We start from the raw sequence: 24,853 nt of genomic DNA on the forward strand, positions 1-24,853 counted from the left end.
GTGTTGTAACAGTGAATGGTGTTGTAACAGTGAATGGTGTTGTGACAGTGAATGGTGTTGTAACAGTGAATGGTTTTGTGACTGTGTAACAGTGAATGGTGTTGTGACTGAGTACCAGTGAATGGTGTTGTGACTGAGTAACAGTGAATGGTGTTGTAACAGTGAATGGTGTTGTGACTGAGTAACAGTGAATGGTGTTGTAACAGTGAATGGTGTTGTAACAGTGAATGGTGTTGTGACTGAGTAACAGTGAATGGTGTTGTAACAGTGAATGGTGTTGTGACTGAGTAACAGTGAATGGTGTTGTAACAGTGAATGGTGTTGTGACTGAGCGAATGGTGTTGTAACAGTGAATGGTGTTGTGACTGAGTAACAGTGAATGGTGTTGTGACTGAGTACCAGTGAATGGTGTGGTAACAGTGAATGGTGTTGTACCAGTGAATGGTGTTGTGACTGAGTAACAGTGAATGGTGTTGTGACTGAGTACCAGTGAATGGTGTTGTAACAGTGAATGGTGTTGTAACAGTGAATGGTGTTGTACCAGTGAATGGTGTTGTGACTGAGTAACAGTGAATGGTGTTGTAACAGTGAATGGTGTTGTAACAGTGAATGGTGTTGTGACTGAGTAACAGTGAATGGTGTTGTAACAGTGAATGGTGTTGTGACTGAGTAACAGTGAATGGTGTTGTAACAGTGAATGGTGTTGTGACTGAGTAACAGTGAATGGTGTTGTAACAGTGAATGGTGTTGTGACTGAGTAACAGTGAATGGTGTTGTGACTGAGTACCAGTGAATGGTGTGGTAACAGTGAATGGTGTTGTACCAGTGAATGGTGTTGTGACTGAGTAACAGTGAATGGTGTTGTGACTGAGTACCAGTGAATGGTGTTGTAACAGTGAATGGTGTTGTAACAGTGAAACCAGTGAATGGTGTTGTAACAGTGAATGGTGTTGTACCAGTGAATGGTGTTGTAACAGTGAATGGTGTTGTAACAGTGAATGGTGTTGTAACAGTGAATGGTGTTGTAACAGTGAATGGTGTTGTGTGAGTAACAGTGAATGGTGTTGTGACAGTGAATAACAGTGAATGGTGTTGTAACAGTGAATGGTGTTGTAATGTAACAGTGAATGGTGTTGTAACAGTGAATGGTGTTGTAACAGTGAATGGTGTTGTAACAGTGAATGGTGTTGTGACAGTGAATGGTGTTGTAACAGTGAATGGTGTTGTAACAGTGAATGGTGTTGTGACAGTGAATGGTGTTGTACCAGTGAATGGTGTTGTGACAGTGAATGGTGTTGTAACAGTGAATGGTGTTTTGACTGAGTAACAGTGAATGGTGTTATAACAGTGAATGGTATTATAACAGTGAATGGTGTTGTACCAGTGAATGGTGTTATAACAGTGAATGGTGTTGTAACAGTGAATGGTGTTGTAACAGTGAATGGTGTTGTGACAGTGAATGGTGTTGTGACAGTGAATGGTGTTGTAACAGTGAATGGTGTTATAACAGTGAATGGTGTTGTAACAGTGAATGGTGTTATAACAGTGAATGGTGTTATAACAGTGACCATGAATGGTGTTGTGACTGAGTAACAGTGAAAGGTGTTGTAACAGTGAATGGTGTTGTGACTGAGTAACAGTGAATGGTGTTGTAACAGTGAATGGTGTTGTGACTGAGTAACAGTGAATGGTGTTGTAACAGTGAATGGTGTTGTGACTGAGTAACAGTGAATGGTGTTGTGACTGAGTACCAGTGAATGGTGTGGTAACAGTGAATGGTGTTGTACCAGTGAATGGTGTTGTAACAGTGAATGGTGTTGTAACAGTGAATGGTGTTGTAACAGTGAATGGTGTTGTAACAGTGAATGGTGTTGTGACTGAGTAACAGTGAATGGTGTTGTGACAGTGAATGGTGTTGTGAATGGTGTTGTACCAGTGAATGGTGTTGTAACTGAGTAACAGTGAATGGTGTTGTACCAGTGAATGGTGTTGTAACAGTGAATGGTGTTGTAACAGTGAATGGTGTTGTACCAGTGAATGGTGTTGTAACAGTGAATGGTGTTGTAACAGTGAATGGTGTTGTGACAGTGAATGGTGTTGTACCAGTGAATGGTGTTGTGACAGTGAATGGTGTTGTAACAGTGAATGGTGTTTTGACTGAGTAACAGTGAATGGTGTTATAACAGTGAATGGTATTATAACAGTGAATGGTGTTGTACCAGTGAATGGTGTTATAACAGTGAATGGTGTTGTAACAGTGAATGGTGTTGTAACAGTGAATGGTGTTGTGACAGTGAATGGTGTTGTGACAGTGAATGGTGTTGTAACAGTGAATGGTGTTATAACAGTGAATGGTGTTGTAACAGTGAATGGTGTTATAACAGTGAATGGTGTTATAACAGTGAATGGTGTTGTACCAGTGAATGGTGTTGTGACTGAGTAACAGTGAAAGGTGTTGTAACAGTGAATGGTGTTGTGACTGAGTAACAGTGAATGGTGTTGTAACAGTGAATGGTGTTGTGACTGAGTAACAGTGAATGGTGTTGTAACAGTGAATGGTGTTGTGACTGAGTAACAGTGAATGGTGTTGTGACTGAGTACCAGTGAATGGTGTGGTAACAGTGAATGGTGTTGTACCAGTGAATGGTGTTGTAACAGTGAATGGTGTTGTAACAGTGAATGGTGTTGTACCAGTGAATGGTGTTGTAACAGTGAATGGTGTTGTAACAGTGAATGGTGTTGTGACAGTGAATGGTGTTGTAACAGTGAATGGTGTTTTGACTGAGTAACAGTGAATGGTGTTGTGACAGTGAATGGTGTTGTGACTGAGTAACATTGAATGGTGTTGTACCAGTGAATGGTGTTGTAACTGACTAACAGTGAATGGTGTTGTACCAGTGAATGGTGTTGTAACAGTGAATGGTGTTGTACCAGTGAATGGTGTTGTGAAGTACCAGTGAATGGTGTTGTACCAGTGAATGGTGTTGTAACAGTGAATGGTGTTGTAACAGTGAATGGTGTTGTACCAGTGAATGGTGTTGTGACTGAGTAACAGTGAATGGTGTTGTACCAGTGAATGGTGTTGTACCAGTGAATGGTGTTATAACAGTGAATGGTGTTATAACAGTGAATGGTATTATAACAGTGAATGGTGTTGTACCAGTGAATGGTGTTATAACAGTGAATGGTGTTGTAACAGTGAATGGTGTTGTAACAGTGAATGGTGTTGTGACAGTGAATGGTGTTGTGACAGTGAATGGTGTTGTAACAGTGAATGGTGTTATAACAGTGAATGATGTTGTAACAGTGAATGTGTTATAACAGTGAATGGTGTTATAACAGTGAATGGTGTTGTACCAGTGAATGGTGTTGTGACTGAGTAACAGTGAATGGTGTTGTAACAGTGAATGGTGTTGTGACTGAGTAACAGTGAATGGTGTTGTAACAGTGAATGGTGTTGTGACTGAGTAACAGTGAATGGTGTTGTAACAGTGAATGGTGTTGTGACTGAGTAACAGTGAATGGTGTTGTGACTGAGTACCAGTGAATGGTGTTGTAACAGTGAATGGTGTTGTACCAGTGAATGGTGTTGTGACTGAGTAACAGTGAATGGTGTTGTGACTGAGTACCAGTGAATGGTGTTGTAACAGTGAATGGTGTTGTAACAGTGAATGGTGTTGTACCAGTGAATGGTGTTATAACAGTGAATGGTGTTGTAACAGTGAATGGTGTTGTAACAGTGAATGGTGTTGTAACAGTGAATGGTGTTGTAACAGTAACAGTGAATGGTGTTGTACCAGTGAATGGTGTTGTAACAGTGAATGGTGTTAACAGTGAATGGTGTTGTAACAGTGAATGGTGTTGTAACAGTGAATGGTGTTGTAACAGTGAATGGTGTTGTGACAGTGAATGGTGTTGTACCAGTGAATGGTGTTGTGACAGTGAATGGTGTTGTAACAGTGAATGGTGTTGTAACAGTGAATGGTGACCAGTGAATGGTGTTGTGACTGAGTACCAGTGAATGGTGTTGTAACAGTGAATGTGTTGTGACTGTAACAGTGAATGGTGTTGTAACAGTGAATGGTGTTGTAACAGTGAATGGTGTTGTAACAGTGAATGGTGTTGTACCAGTGAATGTTGTACCAGTGAATGGTGTTATAACAGTGAATGGTGTTGTAACAGTGAATGGTGTTGTAACAGTGAATGGTGTTGTGACAGTGAATGGTGTTGTGACAGTGAATGGTGTTGTAACAGTGAATGGTGTTATAACAGTGAATGGTGTTGTAACAGTGAATGGTGTTGTGACAGTGAATGGTGTTATAACAGTGAATGGTGTTGTAACAGTGAATGGTGTTGTGACAGTGAATGGTGTTGTAACAGTGAATGGTGTTGTGACTGAGTAACAGTGAATGGTGTTGTAACAGTGAATGGTGTTGTGACTGAGTACCAGTGAATGGTGTTGTAACAGTGAATGGTGTTGTAACAGTGAATGGTGTTGTAACAGTGAATGGTGTTGTACCAGTGAATGGTGTTGTGACAGTGAATGGTGTTGTACCAGTGAATGGTGTTGTAACAGTGAATGGTGTTGTAACAGTGAATGGTGTTGTACCAGTGAATGGTGTTGTAACAGTGAATGGTGTTGTAACAGTGACAGTGAATGGTGTTGTGACAGTGAATGGTGTTGTAACAGTGAATGGTGTTGTGACTGAGTAACAGTGAATGGTGTTGTAACAGTGAATGGTGTTGTAACAGTGAATGGTGTTGTGACTGAGTAACAGTGAATGGTGTTGTAACAGTGAATGGTGTTATAACAGTGAAGTGTTGTAACAGTGAATGGTGTTGTAACAGTGAATGTTGTTGTACCAGTGAATGGTGTTGTACCAGTGAATGGTGTTGTACCAGTGAATGGTGTTGTAACAGTGAATGGTGTTATAACAGTGAATGGTGTTGTGACTGAGTAACAGTGAATGGTGTTGTGACAGTGAATGGTGTTTGACTGAATAACAGTGAATGGTGTTGTACCAGTGAATGGTGTTGTAACTGAGTAACAGTGAATGGTGTTGTAACAGTGAATGGTGTTGTAACAGTGAATGGTGTTGTACCAGTGAATGGTGTTGTAACAGTGAATGGTGTTGTAACAGTGAATGGTGTTGTAACAGTGAATGGTGTTGTGACAGTGAATGGTGTTGTACCAGTGAATGGTGTTGTGACAGTGAATGGTGTTGTAACAGTGAATGGTGTGACTGAGTAACAGTGAATGGTGTTGTGACAGTGAATGGTGTTGTGACTGAGTAACAGTGAATGGTGTTGTACCAGTGAATGGTGTTGTAACTGAGTAACAGTGAATGGTGTTGTAACAGTGAATGGTGTTGTACCAGTGAATGGTGTTGTGACTGAGTACCAGTGAATGGTGTTGTACCAGTGAATGGTGTTGTAACAGTGAATGGTGTTGTACCAGTGAATGGTGTTGTACCAGTGAATGGTGTTGTGACTGAGTAACAGTGAATGGTGTTGTACCAGTGAATGGTGTTGTACCAGTGAATGGTGTTATAACAGTGAATGGTGTTGTAACAGTGAATGGTGTTGTACCAGTGAATGGTGTTGTGACTGAGTAACAGTGAATGGTGTTGTACCAGTGAATGGTGTTGTACCAGTGAATAACAGTGAATGGTGTTATAACAGTGAATGGTGTTGACCAGTGAATGGTGTTATAACAGTGAATGGTGTTGTAACAGTGAATGGTGTTGTAACAGTGAATGGTGTTGTGACAGTGAAACAGTGAATGGTGTTGTAACAGTGAATGGTGTTATAACAGTGAATGGTTTGTAACAGTGAATGGTGTTATAACAGTGAATGGTGTTGTACCAGTGAATGGTGTTATAACAGTGAATGGTGTTGTAACAGTGAATGGTGTTGTGACAGTGAATGGTGTTGTGACTGAGTAACAGTGAATGGTGTTGTGACTGATTAACAGTGAATGGTGTTGTACCAGTGAATGGTGTTGTGACTGAGTAACAGTGAATGGTGTTGTAACAGTGAAGTGACAGTGAATGGTGTTTGACTAGTACCAGTGAATGGTGTTGTAACAGTGAATGGTGTTGTAACAGTGAATGGTGTTGTAACAGTGAATGGTGTTGTACCAGTGAATGGTGTTGTGACAGTGAATGGTGTTGTACAGTGAATGGTGTTGTAACAGTGAATGGTGTTGTGACTGAGTACCAGTGAATGGTGTTGTAACAGTGAATGGTGTTGTAACAGTGAATGGTGTTGTAACAGTGAATGGTGTTGTGACAGTGAATGGTGTTGTGACTGAGTAACAGTGAATGGTGTTGTAACAGTGAATGGTGTTGTGACCAGTGAATGGTGTAACAGTGAATGGTGTTGTAACAGTGAATGGTGTTGTAACAGTGAATGGTGTTGAATGGTGTTGTACCAGTGAATGGTGTTATAACAGTGAATGGTGTTGTAACAGTGAATGGTGTTGTAACAGTGAATGGTGTTGTAACAGTGAATGGTGTTGTAACAGTGAATGGTGTTGTACCAGTGAATGGTGTTGTGACTGAGTAACAGTGAATGGTGTTGTAACAGTGAATGGTGTTGTACCAGTGAATGGTGTTATAACAGTGAATGGTGTTGTAACAGTGAATGGTGTTGTAACAGTGAATGATGTTGTAACAGTGAATGGTGTTGTACCAGTGAATGGTGTTGTGACTGAGTAACAGTGAATGGTGTTGTGACAGTGAATGGTGTTGTGACTGAGTAATGGTGTTGTACCAGTGAATGGTGTTGTAACTGAGTAACAGTGAATGGTGTTGTACCAGTGAATGGTGTTGTAACAGTGAATGGTGTTGTACCAGTGAATGGTGTTGTGACTGAGTACCAGTGAATGGTGTTGTACCAGTGAATGGTGTTGTAACAGTGAATGGTGTTGTACCAGTGAATGGTGTTGTACCAGTGAATGGTGTTGTGACTGAGTAACAGTGAATGGTGTTGTACCAGTGAATGGTGTTGTACCAGTGAATGGTGTTTAACAGTGAATGGTGTTATAACAGTGAATGGTGTTGTACCAGTGAATGGTGTTGTAACAGTGAATGGTGTTGTAACAGTGAATGGTGTTGTAACAGTGAATGGTGTTGTACCAGTGAATGGTGTTGTGACTGAGTAACAGTGAATGGTGTTGTAACAGTGAATGGTGTTGTAACAGTGAATGGTGTTATAACAGTGAATGGTGTTGTAACAGTGAATGGTGTTGTAACAGTGAATGGTGTTGTAACAGTGAATGGTGTTGTACCAGTGAAGTGTTATAACAGTGAATGGTGTTGTAACAGTGAATGGTGTTGTAACAGTGAATGGTGTTGTAACAGTGAATGGTGTTGTAACAGTGAATGGTGTTGTAACAGTGAATGGTGTTGTGACAGTGAATGGTGTTGTAACAGTGAATGGTGTTGTAACAGTGTGTTATAACAGTGAATGGTGTTGTAACAGTGAATGGTGTTGTAACAGTGAATGATGTTGTAACAGTGAATGGTGTTGTACCAGTGAATGGTGTGACTGTAACAGTGAATGGTGTTGTGACAGTGAATGGTGTTGTGACTGAGTAACAGTGAATGGTGTTGTACCAGTGAATGGTGTTGTAACTGATGGTGTTGTAACAGTGAATGGTGTTGTACCAGTGAATGGTGTTTAACAGTGAATGGTGTTGTACCAGTGAATGGTGTTTGACTGAACCAGTGAATGGTGTTGTACCAGTGAATGGTGTTGTAACAGTGAATGGTGTTGTACCAGTGAATGGTGTTGTACCAGTGAATGGTGTTGTGACTGAGTAACAGTGAATGGTGTTGTGACAGTGAATGGTGTTGTACCAGTGAATGGTGTTTAACAGTGAATGGTGTTATAACAGTGAATGGTGTTGTAACAGTGAATGGTGTTATAACAGTGAATGGTGTTGTAACAGTGAATGGTGTTGTAACAGTGAATGGTGTTGTAACAGTGAATGGTGTTGTGACAGTGAATGGTGTTTAACAGTGAATGGTGTTATAACAGTGAATGGTGTTGTAACAGTGAATGTTATGTTGTAACAGTGAATGGTGTTGTACCAGTGAATGGTGTTATAACAGTGAATGGTGTTGTAACAGTGAATGGTGTTGTAACAGTGAATGGTGTTGTGACTGAGTAACAGTGAATGGTGTTGTGACTGAGTAACAGTGAATGGTGTTGTAACAGTGAAGTGACAGTGAATGGTGTTGTGACTGAGTACCAGTGAATGGTGTTGTAACAGTGAATGGTGTTGTAACAGTAAATGGTGTTGTAACAGTGAATGGTGTTATAACAGTGAATGGTGTTGTAACAGTGAATGGTGTTGTAACAGTGAATGGTGTTGTGACAGTGAATGGTGTTGTAACAGTGAATGGTTTTTGTGACTGTGTAACAGTGAATGGTGTTGTGACTGAGTACAGTGAATGGTGTTGTGACTGAGTAACAGTGAATGGTGTTTAACAGTGAATGGTGTTGTGACTGAGTAACAGTGAATGGTGTTGTAACAGTGAATGGTGTTGTAACAGTGAATGGTGTTGTGACTGAGTAACAGTGAATGGTGTTGTAACAGTGAATGGTGTTGTGACTGAGTAACAGTGAATGGTGTTGTAACAGTGAATGGTGTTGTGACTGAGTAACAGTGAATGGTGTTGTGACTGAGTACCAGTGAATGGTGTGGTAACAGTGAATGGTGTTGTACCAGTGAATGGTGTTGTGACTGAGTAACAGTGAATGGTGTTGTGACTGAGTACCAGTGAATGGTGTTGTAACAGTGAATGGTGTTGTAACAGTGAATGGTGTTGTACCAGTGAATGGTGTTGTGACTGAGTAACAGTGAATGGTGTTGTAACAGTGAATGGTGTTGTGACTGAGTAACAGTGAATGGTGTTGTAACAGTGAATGGTGTTGTGACTGAGTAACAGTGAATGGTGTTGTAACAGTGAATGGTGTTGTGACTGAGTAACAGTGAATGGTGTTGTAACAGTGAATGGTGTTGTGACTGAGTAACAGTGAATGGTGTTGTGACTGAGTACCAGTGAATGGTGTGGTAACAGTGAATGGTGTTGTACCAGTGAATGGTGTTGTGACTGAGTAACAGTGAATGGTGTTGTGACTGAGTAACAGTGAATGGTGTTGTGACTGAGTACCAGTGAATGGTGTTGTAACAGTGAATGGTGTTGTAACAGTGAATGGTGTTGTAACAGTGAATGGTGTTGTACCAGTGAATGGTGTTATAACAGTGAATGGTGTTGTAACAGTGAATGGTGTTGTAACAGTGAATGGTGTTGTGACTGAGTAACAGTGAATGGTGTTGTGACAGTGAATGGTGTTGTGACTGAGTAACAGTGAATGGTGTTGTAACAGTGAATGGTGTTATAACAGTGAATGGTGTTGTAACAGTGACTGGTGTTGTAACAGTGAATGGTGTTGTGACAGTGAATGGTGTTGTGACAGTGAATGGTGTTGTAACAGTGAATGGTGTTGTAACAGTGAATGGTGTTATAACAGTGAATGGTGTTGTACCAGTGAATGGTGTTATAACAGTGAATGGTGTTGTAACAGTGAATGGTGTTGTGACAGTGAATGGTGTTGTAACAGTGAATGGTGTTGTAACAGTGAATGGTGTTGTAACAGTGAATGGTGTTGTAACAGTGAATGGTGTTGTAACAGTGAATGGTGTTGTAACAGTGAATGAGTAACAGTGAATGGTGTTGTAACAGTGAATGGTGTTGTAACAGTGAATGGTGTTGTAACAGTGAATGGTGTGTGACTGAGTACCAGTGAATGGTGTTGTAACAGTGAATGGTGTTGTAACAGTGAATGGTGTTGTAACAGTGAATGGTGTTGTGACTGAGTAACAGTGAATGTGAATGGTGTTATAACAGTGAATGGTGTTGTAACAGTGAATGGTGTTGTGACAGTGAATGGTGTTGTAACAGTGAATGGTGTTATAACAGTGAATGGTGTTGTAACAGTGAATGGTGTTATAACAGTGAGTGAATGGTGTTGTAACAGTGAATGGTGTTATAACAGTGAATGGTGTTGTAACAGTGAATGGTGTTGTAACAGTGAATGGTGTTGTGACTGAGTAACAGTGAATGGTGTTGTGTTGTAACAGTGAATGGTGTTGTAACAGTGAATGGTGTTGTAACAGTGAATGGTGTTGTGACAGTGAATGGTGTTATAACAGTGAATGGTGTTGTAACAGTGAATGGTGTTGTAACAGTGAATGGTGTTATAACAGTGAATGGTGTTGTAACAGTATGTTGTAACAGTGAATGGTGTTGTAACCAGTGAATGGTGTTGTGACTGAGTAACAGTGAATGGTGTTGTAACAGTGAATGGTGTTGTGACTGAGTAACAGTGAATGGTGTTGTACCAGTGAATGGTGTTGTAACTGAGTAACAGTGAATGGTGTTGTACCAGTGAATGGTGTTGTAACAGTGAATGGTGTTGTAACAGTGAATGGTGTTGTAACAGTGAATGATGTTGTAACAGTGAATGGTGTTGTAACAGTGAATGGTGTTGTGACAGTGAATGGTGTTGTGACAGTGAATGGTGTTGTAACAGTGAATGGTGTTATAACAGTGAATGGTGTTATAACAGTGAATGGTGTTGTACCAGTGAATGGTGTTATAACAGTGAATGGTGTTGTAACAGTGAATGGTGTTGTGACAGTGAATGGTGTTGTGACTGAGTAACAGTGAATGGTGTTGTAACAGTGAATGGTGTTGTGACAGTGAATGGTGTTGTGACTGAGTACCAGTGAATGGTGTTGTAACAGTGAATGGTGTTGTAACAGTGAATGGTGTTGTAACAGTGAATGGTGTTGTACCAGTGAATGGTGTTGTGACAGTGAATGGTGTTGTACCAGTGAATGGTGTTGTAACAGTGAATGGTGTGTGACTGAGTACCAGTGAATGGTGTTGTAACAGTGAATGGTGTTGTAACAGTGAATGGTGTTGTACCAGTGAATGGTGTTGTGACTGAGTAACAGTGAATGGTGTTGTAACAGTGAATGGTGTTGTACCAGTGAATGGTGTTATAACAGTGAATGGTGTTGTAACAGTGAAACAGTGAATGGTGTTGTGACTGAGTAACAGTGAATGGTGTTGTAACAGTGAATGGTGTTGTACCAGTGAATTGTGTTATAACAGTGAATGGTGTTGTAACAGTGAATGGTGTTGTAACAGTGAATGATGTTGTAACAGTGAATGGTGTTGTACCAGTGAATGGTGTTGTGACTGAGTAACAGTGAATGGTGTTGTGACAGTGAATGGTGTTGTGACTGAGTAACAGTGAATGGTGTTGTACCAGTGAATGGTGTTGTAACTGAGTAACAGTGAATGGTGTTGTACCAGTGAATGGTGTTGTAACAGTGAATGGTGTTGTACCAGTGAATGGTGTTGTGACTGAGTACCAGTGAATGGTGTTGTACCAGTGAATGGTGTTGTAACAGTGAATGGTGTTGTACCAGTGAATGGTGTTGTACCAGTGAATGGTGTTGTGACTGAGTAACAGTGAATGGTGTTGTACCAGTGAATGGTGTTGTACCAGTGAATGGTGTTAGCAGTGAATGGTGTTATAACAGTGAATGGTGTTGTACCAGTGAATGGTGTTATAACAGTGAATGGTGTTGTAACAGTGAATGGTGTTGTAACAGTGAAGTGAATGGTGTTGTAACAGTGAATGGTGTTGTAACAGTGAATGGTGTTGTAACTGTTGTAACAGTGAATGGTGTTATAACAGTGAATGGTGTTATAACAGTGAATGGTGTTGTACCAGTGAATGGTGTTATAACAGTGAATGGTGTTGTAACAGTGAATGACAGTGAATGGTGTTGTGACAGAGTAACAGTGAATGGTGTTGTGACTGAGTAACAGTGAATGGTGTTTAACAGTGAATGGTGTTGTGACAGTGAATGGTGTTGTGACTGAGTACCAGTGAATGGTGTTGTAACAGTGAATGGTGTTGTAACAGTGAATGGTGTTGTAACAGTGAATGGTGTTATAACAGTGAATGGTGTTGTAACAGTGAATGGTGTTGTAACAGTGAATGGTGTTGTGACAGTGAATGGTGTTGTAACAGTGAATGGTTTTGTGACTGTGTAACAGTGAATGGTGTTGTGACTGAGTACCAGTGAATGGTGTTGTGACTGAGTAACAGTGAATGGTGTTGTAACAGTGAATGGTGTTGTGACTGAGTAACAGTGAATGGTGTTGTAACAGTGAATGGTGTTGTAACAGTGAATGGTGTTGTGACTGAGTAACAGTGAATGGTGTTGTAACAGTGAATGGTGTTGTGACTGAGTAACAGTGAATGGTGTTGTAACAGTGAATGGTGTTGTGACTGAGTAACAGTGAATGGTGTTGTGACTGAGTACCAGTGAATGGTGTGGTAACAGTGAATGGTGTTGTACCAGTGAATGGTGTTGTGACTGAGTAACAGTGAATGGTGTTGTGACTGAGTACCAGTGAATGGTGTTGTAACAGTGAATGGTGTTGTAACAGTGAATGGTGTTGTACCAGTGAATGGTGTTGTGACTGAGTAACAGTGAATGGTGTTGTAACAGTGAATGGTGTTGTAACAGTGAATGGTGTTGTGACTGAGTAACAGTGAATGGTGTAACAGTGAATGGTGTTGTGACTGAGTAACAGTGAATGGTGTTGTAACAGTGAATGGTGTTGTGACTGAGTAACAGTGAATGGTGTTGTAACAGTGAATGGTGTTGTGACTGAGTAACAGTGAATGGTGTTGTAACAGTGAATGGTGTTGTGACTGAGTAACAGTGAATGGTGTTGTGACTGAGTACCAGTGAATGGTGTGGTAACAGTGAATGGTGTTGTACCAGTGAATGGTGTTGTGACTGAGTAACAGTGAATGGTGTTGTGACTGAGTACCAGTGAATGGTGTTGTAACAGTGAATGGTGTTGTAACAGTGAATGGTGTTGTACCAGTGAATGGTGTTGTAACAGTGAATGGTGTTGTAACAGTGAATGGTGTTGTAACAGTGAATGACTGAGTAACAGTGAATGGTGTTGTAACAGTGAATGGGTTGTGACTGAGTAACAGTGAATGGTGTTGTAACAGTGAATGGTGTTATAACAGTGAATGGTGTTGTAACAGTGACTGGTGTTGTAACAGTGAATGACAGTGAATGGTGTTGTGACTGAATGGTGTTGTAACAGTGAATGGTGTTGTAACAGTGAATGGTGGTGTGAATGGTGTTATAACAGTGAATGGTGTTGTAACAGTGAATGGTGTTGTAACAGTGAATGGTGTTGTGACTGAAGTAACAGTGAATGGTGTTGTAACAGTGAATGGTGTTGTGACTGAGTACCAGTGAATGGTGTTGTAACAGTGAATGGTGTTGTAACAGTGAATGGTGTTGTAACAGTGAATGGTGTTGTACCAGTGAATGGTGTTGTGACAGTGAATGGTGTTGTACCAGTGAATGGTGTTGTAACAGTGAATGGTGTTGTAACAGTGAATGGTGTTGTAACAGTGAATGGTGTTGTAACAGTGAATGGTGTTGTACCAGTGAATGGTGTGTTGTAACAGTGAATGGTGTTGTAACAGTGAATGGTGTTGTAACCAGTGAATGGTGTTGTAACAGTGAATGGTGTTGTAACAGTGAATGGTGTTGTGACAGTGAATGGTGTTGTAACAGTGAATGGTGTTATAACAGTGAATGGTGTTGTAACAGTGAATGGTGTTATAACAGTGAATGGTGTTGTAACAGTGAATGGTGTTGTACCAGTGAATGGTGTTATAACAGTGAATGGTGTTGTAACAGTGAATGGTGTTGTGACAGTGAATGGTGTTGTGACTGAGTAACAGTGAATGGTGTTGATTAACAGTGAATGGTGTTGTAACAGTGAATGGTGTTGTACCAGTGAATGGTGTTGTACCAGTGAATGGTGTTGTAACAGTGAATGGTGTTGTAACAGTGAATGGTGTTGTAACAGTGAATGGTGTTGTACCAGTGAATGGTGTTGTGACTGAGTAACAGTGAATGGTGTTGTAACAGTGAATGGTGTTGTACCAGTGAATTGTGTTATAACAGTGAATGGTGTTGTAACAGTGAATGGTGTTGTAACAGTGAATGATGTTGTAACAGTGAATGGTGTTGTAACAGTGAATGGTGTGACTGAGTAACAGTGAATGGTGTTGTGACAGTGAATGGTGTTGTGACTGAGTAACAGTGAATGGTGTTGTACCAGTGAATGGTGTTGTAACTGAGTAACAGTGAATGGTGTTGTACCAGTGAATGGTGTTGTAACAGTGAATGGTGTTGTACCAGTGAATGGTGTTGTGACTGAGTACCAGTGAATGGTGTTGTACCAGTGAATGGTGTTGTAACAGTGAATGGTGTTGTACCAGTGAATGGTGTTGTACCAGTGAATGGTGTTGTGACTGAGTAACAGTGAATGGTGTTGTACCAGTGAATGGTGTTGTACCAGTGAATGGTGTTGTAACAGTGAATGGTGTTGTAACAGTGAATGGTGTTGTAACAGTGAATGGTGTTGTAACAGTGAATGGTGTTGTAACAGTGAATGGTGTTATAACAGTGAATGGTGTTGTAACAGTGAATGGTGTTGTACCAGTGAATGGTGTTATAACAGTGAATGGTGTTGTAACAGTGAAACAGTGAATGGTGTTGACTGAGTAACAGTGAATGGTGTGTTGATTAACAGTGAATGGTGTTGTACCAGTGAATGGTGTTGTGACTGAGTAACAGTGAATGGTGTTGTAACAGTGAATGGTGTTGTGACAGTGAATGGTGTTGTGACTGAGTAACAGTGAATGGTGTTGTAACAGTGAATGGTGTTGTAACAGTGAATGGTGTTGTAACAGTGAATGGTGTTGTGACAGTGAATGGTGTTGTACCAGTGAATGGTGTTGTAACAGTGAATGGTGTTGTGACTGAGTACCAGTGAATGGTGTTGTAACAGTGAATGGTGTTGTAACAGTGAATGGTGTTGTAACAGTGAATGGTGTTGTAACAGTGAATGGTGTTGTAACAGTGAATGGTGTTGTGACAGTGAATGGTTTTGTGACTGTGTAACAGTGAATGGTGTTGTGACTGAGTACAGTGAACAGTGACTGAGTAACAGTGAATGGTGTTGTAACAGTGAATGGTGTTGACTGTAACAGTGAGTAACAGTGAATGGTGTTGTAACAGTGAATGGTGTTGTGACTGAGTAACAGTGAATGGTGTTGTAACAGTGAATGGTGTTGTGACTGAGTAACAGTGAATGGTGTTGTAACAGTGAATGGTGTTGTGACTGAGTAACAGTGAATGGTGTTGTAACAGTGAATGGTGTTGTGACTGAGTAACAGTGAATGGTGTTGTGACTGAGTACCAGTGAATGGTGTGGTAACAGTGAATGGTGTTGTACCAGTGAATGGTGTTGTGACTGAGTAACAGTGAATGGTGTTGTGACTGAGTACCAGTGAATGGTGTTGTAACAGTGAATGGTGTTGTACCAGTGAATGGTGTTGTGACTGAGTAACAGTGAATGGTGTTGTAACAGTGAATGGTGTTGTAACAGTGAATGGTGTTGTGACTGAGTAACAGTGAATGGTGTTGTAACAGTGAATGGTGTTGTGACTGAGTAACAGTGAATGGTGGTGTAACAGTGAATGGTGTTGTGACTGAGTAACAGTGAATGGTGTTGTAACAGTGAATGGTGTTGTGACTGAGTAACAGTGAATGGTGTTGTGACTGAGTACCAGTGAATGGTGTGGTAACAGTGAATGGTGTTGTACCAGTGAATGGTGTTGTGACTGAGTAACAGTGAATGGTGTTGTGACTGAGTACCAGTGAATGGTGTTGTAACAGTGAATGGTGTTGTACCAGTGAATGGTGTTGTGACTGAGTAACAGTGAATGGTGTTGTAACAGTGAATGGTGTTGTAACAGTGAATGGTGTTGTGACTGAGTAACAGTGAATGGTGTTGTAACAGTGAATGGTGTTGTGACTGAGTAACAGTGAATGGTGGTGTAACAGTGAATGGTGTTGTGACTGAGTAACAGTGAATGGTGTTGTAACAGTGAATGGTGTTGTGACTGAGTAACAGTGAATGGTGTTGTAACAGTGAATGGTGTTGTGACTGAGTAACAGTGAATGGTGTTGTGACTGAGTACCAGTGAATGGTGTGGTAACAGTGAATGGTGTTGTACCAGTGAATGGTGTTGTGACTGAGTAACAGTGAATGGTGTTGTGACTGAGTACCAGTGAATGGTGTTGTAACAGTGAATGGTGTTGTAACAGTGAATGGTGTTGTAACAGTGAATGGTGTTGTACCAGTGAATGGTGTTATAACAGTGAATGGTGTTGTAACAGTGAATGGTGTTGTAACAGTGAATAACAGTGAATGGTGTTGTAACAGTGAATGGTGTTGTAACAGTGAATGGTGTTGTAACAGTGAATGGTGTTGTGACAGTGAATGGTGTTGTACCAGTGAATGGTGTTATAACAGTGAATGGTGTTGTAACAGTGAATGGTGTTGTGACTGAAGTAACAGTGAATGGTGTTGTAACAGTGAATGGTGTTGTGACTGAGTAACAGTGAATGGTGTTGTAACAGTGAATGGTGTTGTGACTGAGTAACAGTGAATGGTGTTGTAACAGTGAATGGTGTTGTAACTGAGTAACAGTGAATGGTGTTGTACCAGTGAATGGTGTTGTAACAGTGAATGGTGTTGTAACAGTGAATGGTGTTGTACCAGTGAATGGTGTTGTAACAGTGAATGGTGTTGTAACAGTGAATGGTGTTGTGACAGTGAATGGTGTTGTACCAGTGAATGGTGTTGTGACAGTGAATGGTGTTGTAACAGTGAATGGTGTTTTGACTGAGTAACAGTGAATGGTGTTGTGACAGTGAATGGTGTTGTGACTGAGTAACATTGAATGGTGTTGTACCAGTGAATGGTGTTGTAACTGACTAACAGTGAATGGTGTTGTACCAGTGAATGGTGTTGTAACAGTGAATGGTGTTGTACCAGTGAATGGTGTTGTGACTGAGTACCAGTGAATGGTGTTGTACCAGTGAATGGTGTTGTAACAGTGAATGGTGTTGTACCAGTGAATGGTGTTGTACCAGTGAATGGTGTTGTGACTGAGTAACAGTGAATGGTGTTGTACCAGTGAATGGTGTTGTACCAGTGAATGGTGTTATAACAGTGAATGGTGTTATAACAGTGAATTGTATTATAACAGTGAATGGTGTTGTACCAGTGAATGGTGTTATAACAGTGAATGGTGTTGTAACAGTGAATGGTGTTGTAACAGTGAATGGTGTCGTGACAGTGAATGGTGTTGTGACAGTGAATGGTGTTGTAACAGTGAATGGTGTTATAACAGTGAATGGTGTTGTAACAGTGAATGGTGTTATAACAGTGAATGGTGTTATAACAGTGAATGGTGTTGTACCAGTGAATGGTGTTGTGACTGAGTAACAGTGAAGGTGTTGTAACAGTGAATGGTGTTGTGACTGAGTAACAGTGAATGGTGTTGTAACAGTGAATGGTGTTGTGACTGAGTAACAGTGAATGGTGTTGTAACAGTGAATGGTGTTGTGACTGAGTAACAGTGAATGGTGTTGTGACTGAGTACCAGTGAATGGTGTGGTAACAGTGAATGGTGTTGTACCAGTGAATGGTGTTGTGACTGAGTAACAGTGAATGGTGTTGTGACTGAGTACCAGTGAATGGTGTTGTAACAGTGAATGGTGTTGTAACAGTGAATGGTGTTGTACCAGTGAATGGTGTTATAACAGTGAATGGTGTTGTAACAGTGAATGGTGTTGTAACAGTGAATGGTGTTGTACCAGTGAATGGTGTTGTAACTGAGTAACAGTGAATGGTGTTGTACCAGTGAATGGTGTTGTAACAGTGAATGGTGTTGTACCAGTGAATGGTGTTGTAACAGTGAATGGTGTTGTAACAGTGAATGGTGTTGTAACAGTGAATGGTGTTGTGACAGTGAATGGTGTTGTACCAGTGAATGGTGTTGTGACAGTGAATGGTGTTGTAACAGTGAATGGTGTTGTGACAGTGAATGGTGTTGTGACTGAGTAACAGTGAATGGTGTTGTACCAGTGAATGGTGTTGTAACTGAGTAACAGTGAATGGTGTTGTAACAGTGAATGGTGTTGTACCAGTGAATGGTGTTGTGACTGAGTACCAGTGAATGGTGTTGTACCAGTGAATGGTGTTGTAACAGTGAATGGTGTTGTACCAGTGAATGGTGTTGTACCAGTGAATGGTGTTGTGACTGAGTAACAGTGAATGGTGTTGTACCAGTGAATGGTGTTGTACCAGTGAATGGTGTTATAACAGTGAATGGTGTTGTAACAGTGAATGGTGTTGTAACAGTGAATGGTGTTGTGACAGTGAATGGTGTTGTAACAGTGAATGGTGTTGTGACTGAGTAACAGTGAATGGTGTTGTAACAGTGAATGGTGTTGTAACAGTGAATGGTGTTGTACCAGTGAATGGTGTTATAACAGTGAATGGTGTTGTAACAGTGAATGGTGTTGTAACAGTGAATGGTGTTGTAACAGTGAATGGTGTTGTAACAGTGAATGGTGTTGTGACAGTGAATGGTGTTGTAACAGTGAATGGTGTTGTAACAGTGAATGGTGTTGTAACAGTGAATGGTGGTAACAGTGAATGGTGTTAACAGTGAATGGTGTTGTGACAGTGAATGGTGTTGTAACAGTGAAACAGTGAATGTGTTGTGACTGAGTAACAGTGAATGGTGTTGTACCAGTGAATGGTGTTGTAACTGAGTAACAGTGAATGGTGTTGTAACAGTGAATGGTGTTGTAACAGTGAATGGTGTTGTGACTGAGTAACAGTGAATGGTGTTGTACCAGTGAATGGTGTTGTAACAGTGAATGGTGTTGTAACAGTGAATGGTGTTGTACCAGTGACTGAGTAACAGTGAATGGTGTTGTAACAGTGAATGGTGTTGTAACAGTGAATGGTGTTGTAACAGTGAATGGTGTAACAGTGAATGGTGTTGTAACAGTGAATGGTGTTGTGACAGTGAAGTAACAGTGAATGGTGTTGTAACAGTGAATGGTGTAACAGTGAATGGTGTTATAACAGTGGTGTTGTGACAGTGAATGGTGTTATAACAGTGAATGGTGTTGTAACAGTGAATGGTGTTGTAACAGTGAATGGTGTTGTGACTGAGTAACAGTGAATGGTGTTGTGACTGAGTAACAGTGAATGGTGTTGTAACAGTGAATGGTGTTGTGACAGTGAATGGTGTTGTAACAGTGAATGGTGTTGTGACAGTGAATGGTGTTGTAACAGTGAATGGTGTTGTGACTGAGTACCAGTGAATGGTGTTGTAACAGTGAATGGTGTTGTAACAGTGAATGGTGTTGTGACTGAGTAACAGTGAATGGTGTTGTAACAGTGAATGGTGTTATAACAGTGAATGGTGTTGTAACAGTGAATGGTGTTGTAACAGTGAATGGTGTTGTAACAGTGAATGGTGTTGTACCAGTGAATGGTGTTGTAACAGTGAATGGTGTTGTAACAGTGAATGGTGTTGTAACAGTGAATGGTGTTGTGACTGAGTAACAGTGAATGGTGTTGTGACAGTGAATGGTGTTGTGACTGAATAACAGTGAATGGTGTTGTACCAGTGAATGGTGTTGTAACTGAGTAACAGTGAATGGTGTTGTACCAGTGAATGGTGTTGTAACAGTGAATGGTGTTGTACCAGTGAATGGTGTTGTAACAGTGAATGGTGTTGTAACAGTGAATGGTGTTGTAACAGTGAATCGTGTTGTAACAGTGAATGTTGTTGTACCAGTGAATGGTGTTGTACCAGTGAATGGTGTTGTAACAGTGTAACAGTGAATGGTGTTGTAACAGTGAATGGTGTTGTGACTGAGTAACAGTGAATGGTGTTGTGACAGTGAATGGTGTTGTGACTGAATAACAGTGAATGGTGTTGTACCAGTGAATGGTGTTGTAACTGAGTAACAGTGAATGGTGTTGTACCAGTGAATGGTGTTGTAACAGTGAATGGTGTTGTACCAGTGAATGGTGTTGTAACAGTGAATGGTGTTGTAACAGTGAATGGTGTTGTAACAGTGAATGGTGTTGTGACAGTGAATGGTGTTGTACCAGTGAATGGTGTTGTGACAGTGAATGGTGTTGTAACAGTGAATGGTGTTTTGACTGAGTAACAGTGAATGGTGTTGTGACAGTGAATGGTGTTGTGACTGAGTAACAGTGAATGGTGTTGTACCAGTGAATGGTGTTGTAACTGAGTAACAGTGAATGGTGTTGTAACAGTGAATGGTGTTGTACCAGTGAATGGTGTTGTGACTGAGTGACAGTGAATGGTGTTGTACCAGTGAATGGTGTTGTAACAGTGAATGGTGTTGTACCACACCAGTGAATGGTGTTGTAACAGTGAATGGTGTTGTACCAGTGAATGGTGTTGTACCAGTGAATGGTGTTATAACAGTGAATGGTGTTGTAACAGTGAATGGTGTTGTAACAGTGAATGGTGTTGTGACAGTGAATGGTGTTGTAACAGTGAATGGTGTTGTAACAGTGAATGGTGTTATAACAGTGAATGGTGTTATAACAGTGAATGGTGTTTGTACCAGTGAATGGTGTTATAACAGTGAATGGTGTTGTAACAGTGAATGGTGTTGTGACAGTGAATGGTGTTGTGACTGAGTAACAGTGAATGGTGTTGTGACTGAGTAACAGTGAATGGTGTTGTAACAGTGAATGGTGTTGTGTTGAGTAACAGTGAATGGTGTTGTAACAGTGAATGGTGTTGTAACAGTGAATGGTGTTGTAACAGTGAATGGTGTTGTAACAGTGAATGGTGTTGTGACAGTGAATGGTGTTTGTAACAGTGAATGGTGTTGTAACAGTGAATGGTGTTTGACTGAGTAACAGTGAATGGTGTTGTAACAGTGAATGGTGTTGTAACAGTGAATGGTGTTGTGACTGAGTAACAGTGAATGGTGTTGTAACAGTGAATGGTGTTGTGACTAACAGTGAATGGTGTTGTAACAGTGAATGGTGTTGTGACTGAGTACCAGTGAATGGTGTTGTAACAGTGAATGGTGTTGTACCAGTGAATGGTGTTGTAACAGTGAATGGTGTTGTAACAGTGAATGGTGTTGTGACTGAGTAACAGTGAATGGTGTTGTAACAGTGAATGGTGTTGTGACAGTGAATGGTGTTGTACCAGTGAATGGTGTTGTGACAGCGAATGGTGTTGTAACAGTGAATGGTGTTGTGACAGTGAATGGTGTTGTGACTGAGTAACAGTGAATGGTGTTGTACCAGTGAATGGTGTTGTAACTGAGTAACAGTGAATGGTGTTGTAACAGTGAATGGTGTTGTACCAGTGAATGGTGTTGTGACTGAGTACCAGTGAATGGTGTTGTACCAGTGAATGGTGTTGTAACAGTGAATGGTGTTGTACCAGTGAATGGTGTTGTAACCAGTGAATGGTGTTGTGACTGAGTAACAGTGAATGGTGTTGTAACAGTGAATGGTGTTGTACCAGTGAATGGTGTTGTAACAGTGAATGGTGTTGTAACAGTGAATGGTGTTGTAACAGTGAATGGTGTTGTGACAGTGAATGGTGTTGTAACAGTGAATGGTGTTATAACAGTGAATGGTGTTGTAACAGTGAATGGTGTTATAACAGTGAATGGTGTTATAACAGTAACAGTGAATGGTGTTGTACCAGTGAATGGTGTTGTAACAGTGAATGGTGTTGTAACAGTGAATGGTGTTGTGACAGTGAATGGTGTTGTGACTGAGTAACAGTGAATGGTGTTGTGACTGAGTAACAGTGAATGGTGTTGTGACAGTGAATGGTGTTGTACCAGTGAATGGTGTTGTAACAGTGAATGGTGTTGTAACAGTGAATGGTGTTGTACCAGTGAATGGTGTTAACAGTGAATGGTGTTGTACCAGTGAATGGTGTTGTAACAGTGAATGGTGTTGTGACTGAACAGTGAATGGTGTTGTAACAGTGAATGGTGTTGTACTGAGTAACAGTGAATGGTGTTGTAACAGTGAATGGTGTTGTAACAGTGAATGGTGTTGTAACAGTGAATGGTGTTGTAACAGTGAATGGTGTTGTGACTGAGTAACAGTGAATGGTGTTGTAACAGTGAATGGTGTTGTAACAGTGAATGGTGTTGTGACTGAGTAACAGTGAATGGTGTTGTAACAGTGAATGGTGTTATAACAGTGAATGGTGTTGTAACAGTGAATGGTGTTGTAACAGTGAATGGTGTTGTAACAGTGAATGGTGTTATAACAGTGAATGGTGTTGTACCAGTGAATGGTGTTGTAACAGTGAATGGTGTTGTAACAGTGAATGGTGTTGTAACAGTGAATGGTGTTGTGACTGAGTAACAGTGAATGGTGTTGTGACAGTGAATGGTGTTGTGACTGAGTAACAGTGAATGGTGTTGTACCAGTGAATGGTGTTGTAACTGAGTAACAGTGAATGGTGTTGTACCAGTGAATGGTGTTGTAACAGTGAATGGTGTTGTAACAGTGAATGGTGTTGTAACAGTGAATGGTGTTGTAACAGTGAATGGTGTTGTAACAGTGAATGGTGTTGTAACAGTGAATGGTGTTGTACCAGTGAATGGTGTTGTGACAGTGAATGGTGTTGTAACAGTGAATGGTGTTTTTTGACTGAGTAACAGTGAATGGTGTTGTGACTGAGTAACAGTGAATGGTGTTGTACAGTGAATGGTGTTGTGACTGAGTAACAGTGAATGGTGTTGTAACAGTGAATGGTGTTGTACCAGTGAATGGTGTTGTGACTGAGTAACAGTGAATGGTGTTGTAACAGTGAATGGTGTTGTACCAGTGAATGGTGTTGTAACAGTGAATGGTGTTGTAACAGTGAATGGTGTTGTAACAGTGAATGGTGTGTGTCAGTGAATGGTGTTGTAACAGTGAATGGTGTTGTAACAGTGAATGGTGTTATAACAGTGAATGGTGTTGTAACAGTGAATGGTGTTGTACCAGTGAATGGTGTTATAACAGTGAATGGTGTTGTAACAGTGAATGGTGTTGTGACAGTGAATGGTGTTGTGACTGAGTAACAGTGAATGGTGTTGTGACTGAGTAACAGTGAATGGTGTTGTAACAGTGAATGGTGTTGTGACTGAGTACCAGTGAATGGTGTTGTAACAGTGAATGGTGTTGTAACAGTGAATGGTGTTGTAACAGTGAATGGTGTTGTACCAGTGAATGGTGTTGTGACAGTGAATGGTGTTGTACCAGTGAATGGTGTTGTAACAGTGAATGGTGTTGTGACTGAGTACCAGTGAATGGTGTTGTAACAGTGAATGGTGTTGTACCAGTGAATGGTGTTGTAACAGTGAATGGTGTTGTAACAGTGAATGGTGTTGTGACTGAGTAACAGTGAATGGTGTTGTGACAGTGAATGGTGTTGTAACAGTGAATGGTGTTGTGACTGAGTAACAGTGAATGGTGTTGTACAGTGAATGGTGTAACAGTGAATGGTGTTGTAACAGTGAATGGTGTTGTAACAGTGAATGTTGTTGTACCAGTGAATGGTGTTGTACCAGTGAATGGTGTTGTAACAGTGAATGGTGTTGTAACAGTGAATGGTGTTGTAACAGTGAATGGTGTTGTGACTGAGTAACAGTGAATGGTGTTGTGACAGTGAATGGTGTTGTGACTGAGTAACAGTGAATGGTGTTGTACCAGTGAATGGTGTTGTAACTGAGTAACAGTGAATGGTGTTGTACCAGTGAATGGTGTTGTAACAGTGAATGGTGTTGTACCAGTGAATGGTGTTGTAACAGTGAATGGTGTTGTAACAGTGAATGGTGTTGTAACAGTGAATGGTGTTGTGACAGTGAATGGTGTTGTACCAGTGAATGGTGTTGTAACAGTGAATGGTGTTGTAACAGTGAATGGTGTTTGACTGAGTAACAGTGAATGGTGTTGTGACAGTGAATGGTGTTGTGACTGAGTAACAGTGAATGGTGTTGTACCAGTGAATGGTGTTGTAACTGAGTAACAGTGAATGGTGTTGTAACAGTGAATGGTGTTGTACCAGTGAATGGTGTTGTGACTGAGTACCAGTGAATGGTGTTGTAACAGTGAATGGTGTTGTAACAGTGAATGGTGTTGTACCAGTGAATGGTGTTGTACCAGTGAATGGTGTTGTGACTGAGTAACAGTGAATGGTGTTGTACCAGTGAATGGTGTTGTACCAGTGAATGGTGTTATAACAGTGAATGGTGTTGTAACAGTGAATGGTGTTGTAACAGTGAATGTGTTGTAACAGTGAATGGTGTTTATAACAGTGAATGGTGTTGTAACAGTGAATGGTGTTATAACAGTGAATGGTGTTATAACAGTGAATGGTGTTGTGACAGTGAATGGTGTTATAACAGTGAATGGTGTTGTAACAGTGAATGGTGTTGTGACAGTGAATGGTGTTTTTGTAACAGTGAATGGGTGTGACTGAGTAACAGTGAATGGTGTTGTGACTGAGTAACAGTGAATGGTGTTGTAACAGTGAATGGTGTTGTAACAGTGAATGGTGTTGTAACAGTGAATGGTGTTGTACCAGTGAATGGTGTTGTAACAGTGAATGGTGTTGTACCAGTGAATGGTGTTGTAACAGTGAATGGTGTTGTGACTGAGTACAGTGAATGGTGTTGTAACAGTGAATGGTGTTGTACCAGTGAATGGTGTTGTGACAGTGAATGGTGTTGTAACAGTGAATGGTGTTGTGACTGAGTAACAGTGAA

This window comes from Oncorhynchus nerka, linkage group LG18 (genome assembly GCF_034236695.1).
Source record: "Oncorhynchus nerka isolate Pitt River linkage group LG18, Oner_Uvic_2.0, whole genome shotgun sequence".
NCBI lineage: Eukaryota > Metazoa > Chordata > Actinopteri > Salmoniformes > Salmonidae > Oncorhynchus > Oncorhynchus nerka.